This window comes from Melanotaenia boesemani, chromosome 22 (assembly GCF_017639745.1).
Source record: "Melanotaenia boesemani isolate fMelBoe1 chromosome 22, fMelBoe1.pri, whole genome shotgun sequence".
NCBI classification, from domain to species: domain Eukaryota; kingdom Metazoa; phylum Chordata; class Actinopteri; order Atheriniformes; family Melanotaeniidae; genus Melanotaenia; species Melanotaenia boesemani.
The window spans coordinates 25620203-25634381 of record NC_055703.1 but is presented as its reverse complement, the minus strand read 5'-3'; the positions used below and the strand labels follow the sequence as shown (position 1 = coordinate 25634381).

General features: G+C 42.7%; 1 long non-coding RNA gene across 1 annotated transcript; it reads left to right on the top strand.

Moving 5' to 3' along the window:
* The first annotated feature begins 696 nt into the window (after window positions 1-696).
* On the top strand, window positions 697-6226 carry LOC121633554. Its single transcript, XR_006009081.1, has 3 exons — window positions 697-1029; window positions 1118-1238; window positions 5676-6226. It is a non-coding gene; the product is annotated as an uncharacterized LOC121633554 (long non-coding RNA).
* Window positions 6227-14179: the final 7953 nt, after the last annotated feature.

The following is a 14179-nucleotide window of genomic DNA, read 5'->3' as shown; positions in this document are numbered from 1 at the left end:
TTCGTTGATTGTTCCGTCTTTGTGATTCTCAAACCTCCGTCTAAAGAGGCGACAGGTGTTTCAGATGCTTCCATCTCGCTCCAATCAGCCATTATGTACATGGAACTTCTTGTTTCATGGAGATGGGCATGCAACAACTGGGTGCATTACTGCCCCTGGTACGGAGTGTGGACCAGAGATAATGCCAAATTCAGATTTTTTAATATGGCGTGAGTAATAATGTTTATGCTTTGATGCGTGAAATTAATGCATAAATTCCACAGATTAGTGTCTTTGCATTAAAGCATTAATTTTGACAGCCTTAATAAAAACAAATTTATTTGATAAGTTCATATTTTTTACAATGATATGGTGACCCTCTAAATTATCTTGGGACCCCCATGGGGGTCCCGACCCCTAGTTTGAGAACGGCTGCAGTAAATAACTGCACATTAAAACGATACCTTAAACATTTATATTGTGGCTCTGTTCAGCTGCTTAAAGCAGGAACGTTGTCCCAATCCAGCTCAGAACAGGAACCCGAGGCTACAGACTCACCAACAGTGGACAATAAAAGATGGAGAAATGTCGCCTGATGAGTCTCCATTTCAGAGTTCAATGGAAACAACATGGATCCATCTGACTTGTGTGGGGAATCATCTGGGAGAAACCACACCAATGTTCATCCTGAATTCTTTTCATCTTTTCTTTTTCTTTCATCCTATAAGTCTGATCCTCCACTTCTCAGTGAACACCGTTAACAACCACCCATACCTCCACCTTCTCCCTCTTAACTCTTCTCCTTCTGTTCCAGTAATACGGGCACTCAGTGAAGAATCTGATCACCTCAGTTAGAAACTCATTAACTCAAATGTTTCTGATCATCATTTCCTGGCTATTAGAGTCTCTGTGTTGTGTTTGGATGGATTTTGGAGCAGCCCTCCAGGCGACGGCTGTGTCTCCTCCCGTCTGCAGGATGTCACTCAGGTGAACGGCAGCGATGTCAGCTGACAGCTTCACCTCAGCTGACTGACAGGAACTGAAATTGAAGTGAGCATAGACAGTAATGAAGAGTCCCGCAGCCTCGTTCAGACTGAATGAACTCTTTAACAACCTTCAGTTTCCATCGACTCTGCAGGAAGAAGACGAGACGACAGCAGAGCTGATCACACACCAAACGCCACCTTCTTACCAGCAGGGAGGGGACTGGTGTTTATCTCCCAGCATGCAGCAGCGTCTGCAGATAAACCAGGCATGATGTGAGTAAACACTGCAGAGTTGAGACTCTTGTCTTTGCCAAATTCTGGTTTCTGCTTCTGTAAATCATCATTCATCTCAGTGTAAACATGAGTTTTATCAAACTTCATTTAAAGGAATTTTCCCTGCAGCAGACACGACTCAGAGTTCTGCTGCAGCTGGAACAACCAGAAAACACGCAAATGCTACAACCATCTATTTATTTAATTATTTTATACAAATTTCTGGAGTTCGCCACCGTTCGCCAAAGAAGAACAAATAACAGGTAAACTCCTTGTGTGTGTATCCAGGTGAAACACCATCAGATTTTAAAATGACTATAGTGCTGCATTCTGGGAGGTTAGAGATTTTTCTTTTGTCTCAATAAAAAAAAAAAAAAGTAACTTAATTATATCTGCACATCCAAAATGGTTCAGAACAGGTTTTATGTCACAAGTTCACGAGACTGCAGGAGAAGGGAGGGGGTGAAACCGGATTCATTAAAACATCTAAATTTCCTCTCTTACAGTAAACCGAATGACAGTATGGACGGAGCTACATGTTTCCCACCTTTTAATCAGTTTATTTATTTATTTTATTTATTTATTTATTTATTTATTACCTGTCCTGTCCAGCATCCTTACATACAGAACGGTGGTCTGTGTGACAGATTTGCTCTACAAAGGGAGACATGATATAAACATGGCTGCCCTTGATATTTTTATTATTTTTATTGTAATCTTATTTTCTTTAGTTTTTATATGTCAGTACTGAACCTGACAGGGAGATCCAGGAAGAGTGAAGAAAAGAAAAGAAAAAAAAAAAAAAACAAAAAGGGGGCGAAAAGGACAGGATTAAAATGTGTAAATAACAGTTGTCTAGGCTGCCTAAAACACACCACAAAAACAAACAACAAAAAAAAAAACAATATAAACTGCCACAGTACAGCATGATACATAAAGAAAAATAGGACGTTGATGATATGAAAAAGTACAATAGTCATCAAACGTACCTGCAGAGAAACGTACCAACACACAAACATCAGCAACATCTAGTTAGAAGCAGATGGAGAGACGAGCAAGTTTGTGAGCATGCACGTGTGAACGTGCGTGTGTGGCCATGCAATGAGGAAGAAATCTGTGCTTGCAAGAGGGCCGTGATCACGCCTCACCCCGAAGCATCAGTGGGGGACGGGGGGAGCCCGAGGCCCCAAAGGCCCAGCAGGTCCACAGAGCACCAAGCCCAGGACGGCCAAAGCAGACAGAGCAGCGGTCCACTCAGACCAGAGCAGAAGGGCCCCCAGACCGGAGCCCCCCGGCACGACGGGGCAGGGGCACTGGGCAGCACAGGGCGACGGTGAGCAGGCCCAGCGGGTGCCGGGCGCCGCAGTGCGGGCCGCACGGACGGCAGGCACCCCACAGGCCCAAGGGCCACCCATTCCCCCCAGTAGAGCCGCACCCAGAACACCTGACGGGGCCCGACTGCCTCAGGCAAAACCACCGCCGGCCACGCCAATCCAATACCAAGGCTAGGCACCCCTGGGACAAGAACATGGCATGCCCAGGGCGACCAAGCCCCCCCGAGGTCCAGGCAGGGTCTCCCAGGCTGAAGGGAGGCAGCCCCCTCACCCGGCCCCCAACACGGCAACCCGGCCACCAAGCCCCCCCAACAGCCCCGGACCCCCGGTCGCCCCCCGGCCCGCCCCCATGGAGCACCAGCCCTCAGGCCACCAAGGCCGTGGTTCTGGTCAGGCACACAGTCTCCCACCTTCCGACCAACCACCGTCCCAGAGAAACAGCCAGAGCTGATGGACCCCCAAGGCCCCCCAGCCAGCCCCACCCCTGACCCCCACGGAACGACTAGACCTCAGCACCCCTTCCCACTACGTGATGTGACTAATCAGCAGGGTCCAGGGAGACTGAGAGTTAACTGATTGATGTTTAATGGATGCCGATACAGTCTCTAGACTGGTGTGATCCAACAGGAGATTTCTGTGCTGGTTAATATTTAGTTTTTATGGGTTAGATGTAACATTCCTGCATGTCCTAAACTTTGTTTACTGGGTGACCTAAGTGACATCAATACAGACACTAACAAAGCACACGTGGTCCTCACGGCCTTATCTATCGCAAAGAAAACTATTTTAGTGAATTATAAGTCTAAAACCAATCTTTTAATCAGTTAATAATGCAGCACAGATCAATTAACACTAAACAAAGTGCTACAAGTCATGTAAACAAAGCACACAAGAGTTCCTCTGATGTTTGAGCTCAGCCTCTTCTGGGTTCAGTTAATATCAACAGAAACAGCAAAAATAACCAACATCTGACTCTGCAGAGAGAAAATGAAACTTTCACTCAACGTTAATCAACACATTAATTCTCCTGCCTGGATATGAGGGAGTTTTGAATGCTAATGACTCTTTAAAGTGTGACTGGAGGAGCTGAACTCGTCTCTCTGGGCTCTAATTATCCCATTAATCACGAGCGCAGCAGCGACCGCCTCTTCACTCGGGTTTATTCTAGGACCTGTGTTTGAAACGAGGAAATCAGTTTTCTCATTAGTTAACCATCTTCCTCTTCCTCAGAGGTTTCCTTCTCTGTGCAGATGAGATCAGTTGATGCTTCTCGTCTTCGTCCACTCTTTACTGTCCGTTTAACATGAAAACAGAAGTGGTCGTCATGGCGACGGTTGAAATCAGTCAGTTCAGGTCAAAGTGGACTTTTTAAAAAAACTCCAAAGAAACAGACCAACAAACAACATGAAACATCAACATCTTCATCTTCAACGTCATCTTCATCATTGTCATTATCATCATCTCCTTCCTCCTCATCATCATCCTTCTCCACATTCATCATCATCATCGTCTTCATTATCATCATGCTCATGGTGATGACAGAGATGATGATGATGCTGATGATGATGGTGATGGTGATGACGGAGATGGTGATGATGGCGATGGTGATGGTAATGATGTGATGATGATGGTGATGATGGTGATGGTAATGATGGTGATGATGATGGTGATGACGGTGATGATGATGATGGTGATGACGGTGATGATGATGATGATGGTGATGGTGATGACAGAGATGATGATGATGATGATAGTGATGGTAAGGATGGTGATGATGATGATGATGATGGTGATGACGGAGATGAAGATGATGTTGGTGATGATGATGATGATGGTGATGATGGAGATGATGGAGATGATGATGATGATAGAGATGATGGAGATGATGATGATGTGATGATGACGGAGATGATGGTGATGTTGGTGATGATGATGGTGATGATTATGATAGAGATGATGGAGATGATGATGATGTGATGATGACGATGGTGATGATGGTGATGACGGTGATGATGATGATGATGGTGATGGTGATGACAGAGATGATGATGATGATGATAGTGATGGTAAGGATGGTGATGATGATGATGATGGTGATGACGGAGATGAAGATGATGTTGGTGATGATGATGATGATGGTGATGATGGAGATGATGGAGATGATGATGATGATAGAGATGATGGAGATGATGATGATGTGATGATGACGATGGTGATGACAGAGATGATGATGATGGTGATGACGAAGATGATGATGATGTTGGTGATGATGATGATGGTGATGATGTTGGTGATGATGATGATGGTGATGATGATGATGATAGCGATGATGGTGATGATGATGATGGAGATGATGATGGTGATGACGGAGATGATGATGGTGATGATGATGATGATGGTGATGACGAAGATGATGATGATGTTGGTGATGATGATGATGATGGTGATGATGGAGGTGATGATGATGATAGTGATGATGGTGATGATGATGATGGAGATGATGTTGGTGATGACGGAGATGATGATGATGGTGATGATGATGATGATGGTGATGATAGTGATGGTAACGATGGGGGTCAGATGTTTTCTTCATCATGTGATCTCAGAGGGAAAATAAAAACGAATCGTGTCACCTGCTGGTTTAAACCTCTGAGTGAAAATGTTTGGTTGCTGTTTCAGTTCTTTGATTTCAGGATTTTTACAGAATCTGCTGAACTTATCACCTGCGAGATGATGGAGCTTCCTGGTCATGTGACCTCAGGTTAATTTAATCTTTCTGAAGTGAAGAACAGTGTCCGTATTTTCCCTGTGAAGAGCTTTATGCTACATTTGTTTAAATAAATCTTCATTAGAAATAGATATTTACCAACATGCAGCGTCAACTCCTCAGAGGCTCCTCACTGCTGTAAAGCCATCCCATAGACCCCCACCCCCACACCCTCTATGACACCACCGCACTGAACCTAATAAAACATCATTACTTCCGATTGTTGGTGCAGTAGGAGAAGATGATGAGGATGAATCTGAGAGCAGTGAGGAAGATGATGCAGGAGAAAGATGAAAACAGCTGTTCTTCTATTGTCTGGTCTCCAGACTCATCCAGCATCATCCAAACATGGAAACCTTCACACCACAGTAGGATCGCTGCAGTGATGGAGCAGCAGCGGGCAGGTGGAGGTGAACTGGTTCCTCCGTCACATCTCAGCTCAAACAGCAGCTCCTGCTCCGTATGTATCACCAGAGGACTGAAATACGAGTCTGATCCAGTGGCTCTGAAAGCGACTTAATTTCTTACCGAGGTGTATCACCATGGCAACAGATGCTGGAATCTGCACCTGCTCTGCAGCTGGATGCAGACTGAGACACTTGCAGCAGGTCTGTTTATTAAAACCAATCAGATCATTTTCACAATGAGGCGGTGATGTTACTTTGATTTATTTATACATCCCGTCTCCTGTTTGAGTAAATAACCATTATCATAGTAAAATCTCAACGGTTAACAGAAGATAACCTCACATGTTGAACCTTCAGACCTCACTGCACTAATGGAATATTATAAATTAAATCATTCGTTGTTTTTCTCTGACAGACGTCACCAATCAAACATGACATTTAATTCTTTCCCCACAGTTTGTTTTATCTTTGAATGAGACCTTCAAACAGCTGAGAGGCTATAAACTAAGTATAGATCTGTTAGATTCTCTCTGTTCTGGTGGGTTCTCTCTGAAGATCATCCTGTCCAATGTTTGAACCGTTTCAACCCTCCAGGCTCGGAGACTCTCGTCGCTTCCAACCAGACTCTGATGCTCGTCAGAGAAGCGAGGACTGACTTTTTATTGGTTGATTGGTGCTCATCCTCTGTTGAGCTCCTCGTTGACCATGTTGAAGGTGATGTGTGCTGGCAGAGTGGGTGAGGACGAGTGAGGATGGGTTAGGGAGGCTGGGGACAGAAAGTTTATTAATTAATGTTAATTGAGGAGACAGCTGCAGTGGAGTGGAGGAGGAACATGGAGGAGGAATGGATGGACAATAAAAGATGGAGAAACCTTGCTGGTCTGATGAGTCTCCATTTCAGCTCCACATTCAGATGATAGGCTCAGAATTTGGTGGAAACATCATGAAAACATGGATCCCTTAGTACCAACATGGCCTGGTTTAACCAGCACAGCCTACCTGATTATTGTTGCTGACCATGTCCATCCCTTTATGACCACAGTGGAGCATCTTCTGATGCTACTTCCAGCAGGATAAAGCACCATGTCACAAAGCTCAGATCATCTCCACCTGCTTTCTAGAACATGACGATGAGTTCACTGGACTCCAACGGCCTCCACAGCCACCAGATCTCAGTCCAGTAAAGCAGCTTTGGGATGTGGTGGAACGGGAGATTCTCATCATGGATGCAGCCGACAAACCTGCAGCAGCTGTGTGATGCTGTCATGTCAATATGGAGAAAACCTCTGAGGAAGGTTTCCACCACCTTGTTCAATCTGTCACACCAAGAATTAAAGTAGTTCTGGGGGAAAAGGGGTCCAACCCGGTACTAGAAAGTGGACCTGACAACGTGGACGGTAACTAAAATTATCCACCAAATATGAGATTATTAATCATACTAGTAGTTTCACTTTCCTCCAGTTTGGTCCCAGCTGACTACAGATGTGGCAGCTGATTGGCTGAAGCTGGGACTGCGGCGTGTGGAGCAGGAAGTGGAGGTCCGGCTGCAGGAGCTGCCGGTCAGCAGAAAGGCGACGCAGTCAGCAGGAGCTTTATGAGCTGGACCTCGTCAGCTGACAGGAGGTGCTGAGTGTCGGATCTGAGCTCAGTCGGGCAGGTTATTACTCTGATTACTGCCACAGATTTCAGACGACAGCAATGAAGCCTGAGCAGGGTTTCAAATTAACTCAGATTTAAAAAATAGTTTTATTTACACACATTTCCTTTTATTCTTTCTTACAAATTCCTGTTTTCATTTCTTCTTCTTCTTGAGTTACTTTGTCGTGTGTTTTAGATTTTACTTCCTTTGATTTAATGCTCACTAATTTTTATTAATTGTAATTAATGACTTTGTGTGTAGAAAAAATGATCAAACAGAAGATGTTCAGAAATATCTCAACTGGTTAAACCTTATTTTTCATCCCCGTCCTTTAAAACACAACCAGACTACAGCATCATGGTCCATTTATTCAGTTTAACCCAAAAGTCGAGCAAACGAAGGAAACTTTCTCTGCAGGTCACTGACCTGCTCAGAGGGCAAGAGAGCATGACAGAGATGCAGAGAGCGAGGGAGTTACGCCACATCAGGGGGAACATCAGCGAGAGCGAAACTGAGCTCGTTCGGCCCTGCAGAGATGTGAGCTGCTGTGATGTTCACGCTCGATACGACAGCCTGACAGAGGAGCTCAGCCTCAAACACACCAAGGCCACACACTGACTCATTTAGATCCAAGAAAACTGGAACAGAACCAGCAGAACCTTAATCAGCCTGAATTCTGGTTGTAGCTTCAATCTGACCTGAGAACTGTTTCACCTAAATTCCTCCAAGATGCTCACACAGCTGGACGTTTCTGCAGAAACTTCCTCACAGCTGAGAAAAAACGGATCAACCCATCAGAAAACGGGATGTCAAACATCCAGCAGCCGATGGAGACAAGAAGTCCTTTTACATTTATTACAAAACGGGTTGAGTTCAGTTAAAACACTTGGAAATATATTTTAAAACAAAGCAGTCAGGCGCAAATATGCAAAGAGACAATTTAGAGCAAAGATAAGAGCCTAAGACGGAGCAAAAAAGCAGCTTCTCCAGGCAGGGAAGACGAATACGTGCAAATAAATTAGTTAAAATACAAACAATACAGAAATAAAGGATTAGTTTAAAATGAGCTGAGTCAACTGTTTAACTCCCATATCTGACATTACTGAACCTTTCAGTCAAATGATAAGTTTTAATTCAAATTCAGGTCTATCGACATAAAGTCTTGAGAGAAACAGCCATTTACATATTTACACTTTTCTCTTTAATGCAGTAACATCGTACTTTGTGACGCGACCATCTTTCCATCGCTTGGTAGCATCGTCACAAAGAAAAGAAAGGACATTTGTACAAGAACAGAAACCTCTTCAGAGCAGGCTATGAGTTCAGCATCTGTTACCATGGTGATCATCAGTTTCAAACTGAGCCATCGTTCTGCCTCTGGAAGCTCCGACTTTCAGCCACTGATCTTCCTTCCATTCTTCTGTCCTTGTGGATGTGTGATCAATCATGCTGAAAGGTTATATAATGGGATAAACAGTCAACTCAACTCATGTCAAAGAGCAGCGAGCGTCCGTAGAAGAAGGAAACTGTGGTCCAACCATGAACTATCATTACATTATAGTGTCTATGGATGCAGGGTGAACGTGCATCATGACTGGTCATCCTCACCAGCTAGATGCGATGTCACGTGAATAAAAATAATAAATCTATGAAAACAGGGTTTCATTCTGTAAAGTTCTGATCCAGAATCCTGATCCAGTCCTTGTACCAAGCCATTTTCAGAGAAAGTCAGTCTAAAGCCTCATTTCAGGTCCATTTACTTGCTTCAATAAGTACATCCACGTCTAACAGTGTCAAACATCACTGCCTACATACTCCCAGGACATGGTTCTTATTTAAAACATCCATTAGGTGGCAGTGCAGAGTTCACCTCCAAGTTCCGACATCAGTGTCAGAAAGGAACATAAAAAGAGGCAGGGCAGGAGATGCAGGGGGTCTGTCTGGCCATTAAATATATCAAAGCTTCTTCTTTTCCTTTCCTTCTTTTACTGGTCGTACGTCAGCTATTCTGCTCAACACAAATAATCATGTAAAGGATGCAGACAGAAGGATCTGTGTGTACGCTTATTTAACACAAAGCATAAATAAGGCTTAAGGCCTGGTACACACATAGAGATTTTCGGGCTGTTTTTGTCCTGATTTTGCCCCTTTCCGACCAAGGACGGCAAACGCCCGATTATCTTGACTCTTATAAGATTTTCCTATAAAATGATCATTTGCTCTGGGTTGTGTTAAGAGAGAATTCGTCCCTGATAATCGGCTCTGAAACCGATCGTGGCCAACAATCGCAAATATTGAACCCGTTCAATATTTACGACAAAATATCTTCACGTGTGTGCGGAAAGCTGGCGACTCCTGAGTCACGACTGTGTGAATGGTGACGTGGAACTGAATGTAGCCAATCAGAGAGCGAGCTGACTGGAGAGCAAGGAAGGATAAAAAGTCTGCATTTGTCGTCTCCAGTCTGTTATTTTTCAGTTCTGGATTTTTCTGTTAACAATAGTCCCAAGACCACCGTCATTCCTCCATGCTGGGCGTTATGTTTTCCGGTTGTTGCTATGTTTCTTCTTCTACGTTTTTTTGCTGGTTGTTGCTATGGTTCTTCTTCTACATTTTTGTGTCGGTTGTTGCGATGGTTCTTCTTCTACATTTTGTGCCAGTTGTTGCTACGGTTCTTCTTCTACGTTTTTTTGCTGGTTGTTGCTATGGTTCTTCTAACTTTTTGTTAGATCACACTTAGTCATGCCAGATTTCTGGCTCGGAGGACTAGATTGTAGATGAGTTGCAGGACAGCATCGTTACATGTTTGTTGTTCTGTGATGAGATTATCTGAGCACACCACACACAGTACGATCAAAACTGTTAAATGCCTCATTTTTTTCTCCTCACATGTGAGGTCTCGACCAGATAAAAAAATCTCATTAGAAAAAAAAAAACTTTGTGTGTGCCAGGCCTTAGGGAAGGAAACAGAGAAAACGCCAAGGTATGAGGAATTTGACTGAACATCTATTTATTTCTAACGAGTTCAAATGTATACAGTACTGGAGATGTTGCCCTGCAATGTTCTGAGGTTGAGAAACCATTTCATAACTTTGTGTTTTACAGCTGAGTTTCATCTTTAGCACTGTCGCATGCTAGCAACTGGATATCAACACTCTGGCTGTTTTGAACGTGACTGATTCATCAAAGAAACCCAAGAGGACAGTCTCGGAGGAAGCGACATAGCAAGACAGAAGACAAGAGTCAACACTAGACTGACCTTTACTGGCTGGAGAGATCTCAGAGAAGAGACAGGATGAAGCTGGAAGCTGAATTAATGGTCGTTAGTGGGTGCTTGTAGAAGTGGGGCTTTGAAAGGTGTCTTTTTATTTTTCTGTGCCTGCTGCAGTAATCAGAAGTGCATCTAACTTGACTCTAAAAATGGCTGAAAACAAACTGTGTTTTTTTTTAATAGAACCACCACCACCTAGTGCTCGTCCATCTTTTATACTGAGCCTATGAAAAGAAAACATTTCTTTCTTGCAGTCTGCAGGGAGTCTAATAAAGACCTGAAGTCCCACCTGTCTCATTTGTTCTGGCGTTTGTGTTTTAACAGTGCAGAGTTGTTCCTGACCTTCAGCGCCGTCGTGTCGGCCAGAGCTGCCGCTTGTCTGTTCAGCTGCGACGCCATGATGTGGCAGCGCTGACACAGTCTCTGAAGCTCCTCCTCTTCCTCCTCCTCCAGCTTGTCATAGCAACTGAGCTCGCTGGCCGACAGCGAGCCTTCGGGATTCGGCCGACATGTACAGTTCTTCCTCGCTTCCTCATCCTCTTCCTCTCCTGCAGAACGAAGGCGCTTCCTGCGACAGGTGGAGCCCAGAGGAAGACGAGTCTCCCCCTCCACCACCTGCAGCCAGACAGGAGGACGAATTGTTTTCAGACATCATTTGGAGACAGAATGATGGATGGCCAGAATAATTACTTATCATTAGGGTCATTTCATGCCATTTCACAGATGCCCCATGCACATGGGGCTCAAAAAATTCAGAAATTTTATTTATTTAATTTATTTATCCAACATGGATACTGTAAAAGTTTGGTTTGTTAAGATGGAGAATTTTTGAGACAGACCAATTTAGTGAGGGGGCTATGTGTTGATTTTCCTGCATCCTTATTTTCTTCCATTTTCAGGTCAGTGTCTCAAGGACTACACCACATAGGAAACTAAAATTACAGTAATACACCTTTGCCTATTCTCTCAGAATACACAAAAACATCTATCATATATCAAAACCAGCAAAAATGGAAAAATAGTTTCAGTGGAAGACTCTGTTTGGGCCTTCAGAAAACAACTTTTTAAATGCCTCAGCTTCTTAATTTTTTTCAGAGCTTTCAGATCCATATGTGTGGTGTTCAAAGCATTAATGGTTAGTCAAATATATGCATTGGTTTCTGGAAAGCAGCCTCTCGAACTCCAAAAGAAAAAGGTTTTCAGGTCACTGTTTAGTTGTCCCATAACTGCATCTTTCAGCACCATCAAATATTGAAATTCGTCTATATTAGACCACCTTGTCACACCTCTGTGTCTTATATTCATTTGCTTTTTATAATTTGTTTATTATTAATCAGAAATATGACCATGGCATCAGAAATGTACATTTATTTGTCAAAATTTATCAACATTTTCATGAACTTTTCACCAAACTGCACATTCACACAGTTCAGGTATTCACTTCCAAACAGCAATTTCCACAGTAACGTGCACGTTCTGACTTTCACCGTGCATTAAATGCACTACTTCACAAACTAAAACCATTAAACGTGATTATCTTTAAAATAAAAAAATCGTGAAATGTCAGGAAGAATTCTGGTTATTTTGGACACGTTTAATTTGAACCCTTGTGTCTTCCTCTAATTCAGCACCTTTCATGGCCAAAAATGTCCATGTTATAAAATCATCAAACGTCAATATTTGTTTCAGGTTATTTTTTCAAAAATCACTTGAACAATTTCTTATCTCGTCTAAACTACCAAACATTCAAACATTTTTTTATATTTTAACCCTTTAAATACCAGTTTAAATATTTGAATTATTGCTTTATGTATTGCAAAAAAACAAAACAAAAACTGAATTATTTCCCATTAATTAAATAGTAGTGGGATCAGTGGTGGTGATTACAGGCTTATATATTATATATATTATATATTAGTAATGAAATTGATTTGATTGTATTAGTACGATTTATGTAGGGTCAGATAGTACTTTTTAGGACCATCGTGGTAAAAATGTACATACCCTGCTATAAAATTATCACGCCTCTGGCTTTTTTAAAATAAACCACTTTTAACAACTTCAGACATGTTCAAAAATATCAAACATTAAATTATTTTAAGACTTTTAACCCTTTAAATGCCTGTTTACTGACTTGAATTTGTTATTTTTTATTTAAAGAACATACAAGGCATGAATTATTTCTATATAGATTTAAAGGGGATGGGGCTTTGGTGGTGATTAGAGTCTTTCCCATCAAAGTGAAGACAAACTTTGTATTTGTGCTGAAATATGTCAGAAATGTAGAAAATTATTTTTTAACAGACACAAAAATGTCTAAATGACAGAAACAACAGAACTGGAAGAGATTTTTTTCTCCTCATTGATTCTTTACTTCATGATGAAGTGTGTGATACTCACTGTGTACCTCCTGTAGTCCGGCCTGCTTCCCCGAGCAGTGCTCCAGTACTGGGAATACATGTCGGATAACAACTCTGACAGCTTCAGTACTTTAATGAAGAATCTGATGAACTCTCTGGCTCTCCATCATCCAGCATGCAGCTTCTGATGAAATCTCTGCTCTCAGCAAAGCAAGAATAAAAAGGAGAGTGTGTGAGGACTGTGGGAGGAGAATGATGTCGCTGAAGCGTGAACTTTCAGACTGCAGGACGGAGAAGTGAAGCCTCAGATGAGGTCCTCTGATCTGACAGAGTTACACAACCTCCGCATGCAGATACAGCACCACACACACAGCTGAACCACTCGAATTAGTTCATATGAGCGAGGCCAGTGGATGAACGGTGATGGTGGATGGACTCTGGAGCAAGACATGACACTCCGATAAATCTGCTTCTAGATGAAGAAGCAGCCACAGAATGGATGAATGGCTGGTTCAAGCCCTCGGCTGATTGGCTGGTGACAGAAGAAGCTACAGGAAGCTAACACCTACATTTGCTCTTGGAGAAGATGGTGCCCCTTGCCAAAGAGCACTGAAGTTCTGAAGTTATTTTCATTCCACAGTGGCAGCTAATTTCACGATCACAGGGACATTTTTATCAACTTGAAGCCACCTGATGAAGAACTGTGTGCAGAAATGCTGGTTTTCTATGATGTGACAGAAAACTCTGAAAACGTTAGAGATTTTCTCCAACTTCAACACTTCAGCACCAAGAACAGGAGAGTCGTGTTAAAGTCAGCCTGGACGGGGATGACAGAAGAACAACAATCAGGATTAGCGACCACGTTTTCTTTCAAAGCGAGTACATGTACTTACATTTGAGCACTAATATGACTACTAACAAATCCCATTTCAGTTCACTGGTAAGGGGTGAGGACCAGAGTGTCAGATAAAATGAGTGTTTAATTGTGTGATTTAATCAAATGGGTCATTCCGCAGGCATCATCTAAAAATAAGGCTGGAAAACAGTCAGAATCTTCATAAATAAGGAGAATAAAGTGGTTTTTTGTGGATTCGGTTCGTTCGGAGATGTAATGAGACAAAGCAGAAGCAGTTTCAGCCTCATCGATGAAGTCTGAAGTCACG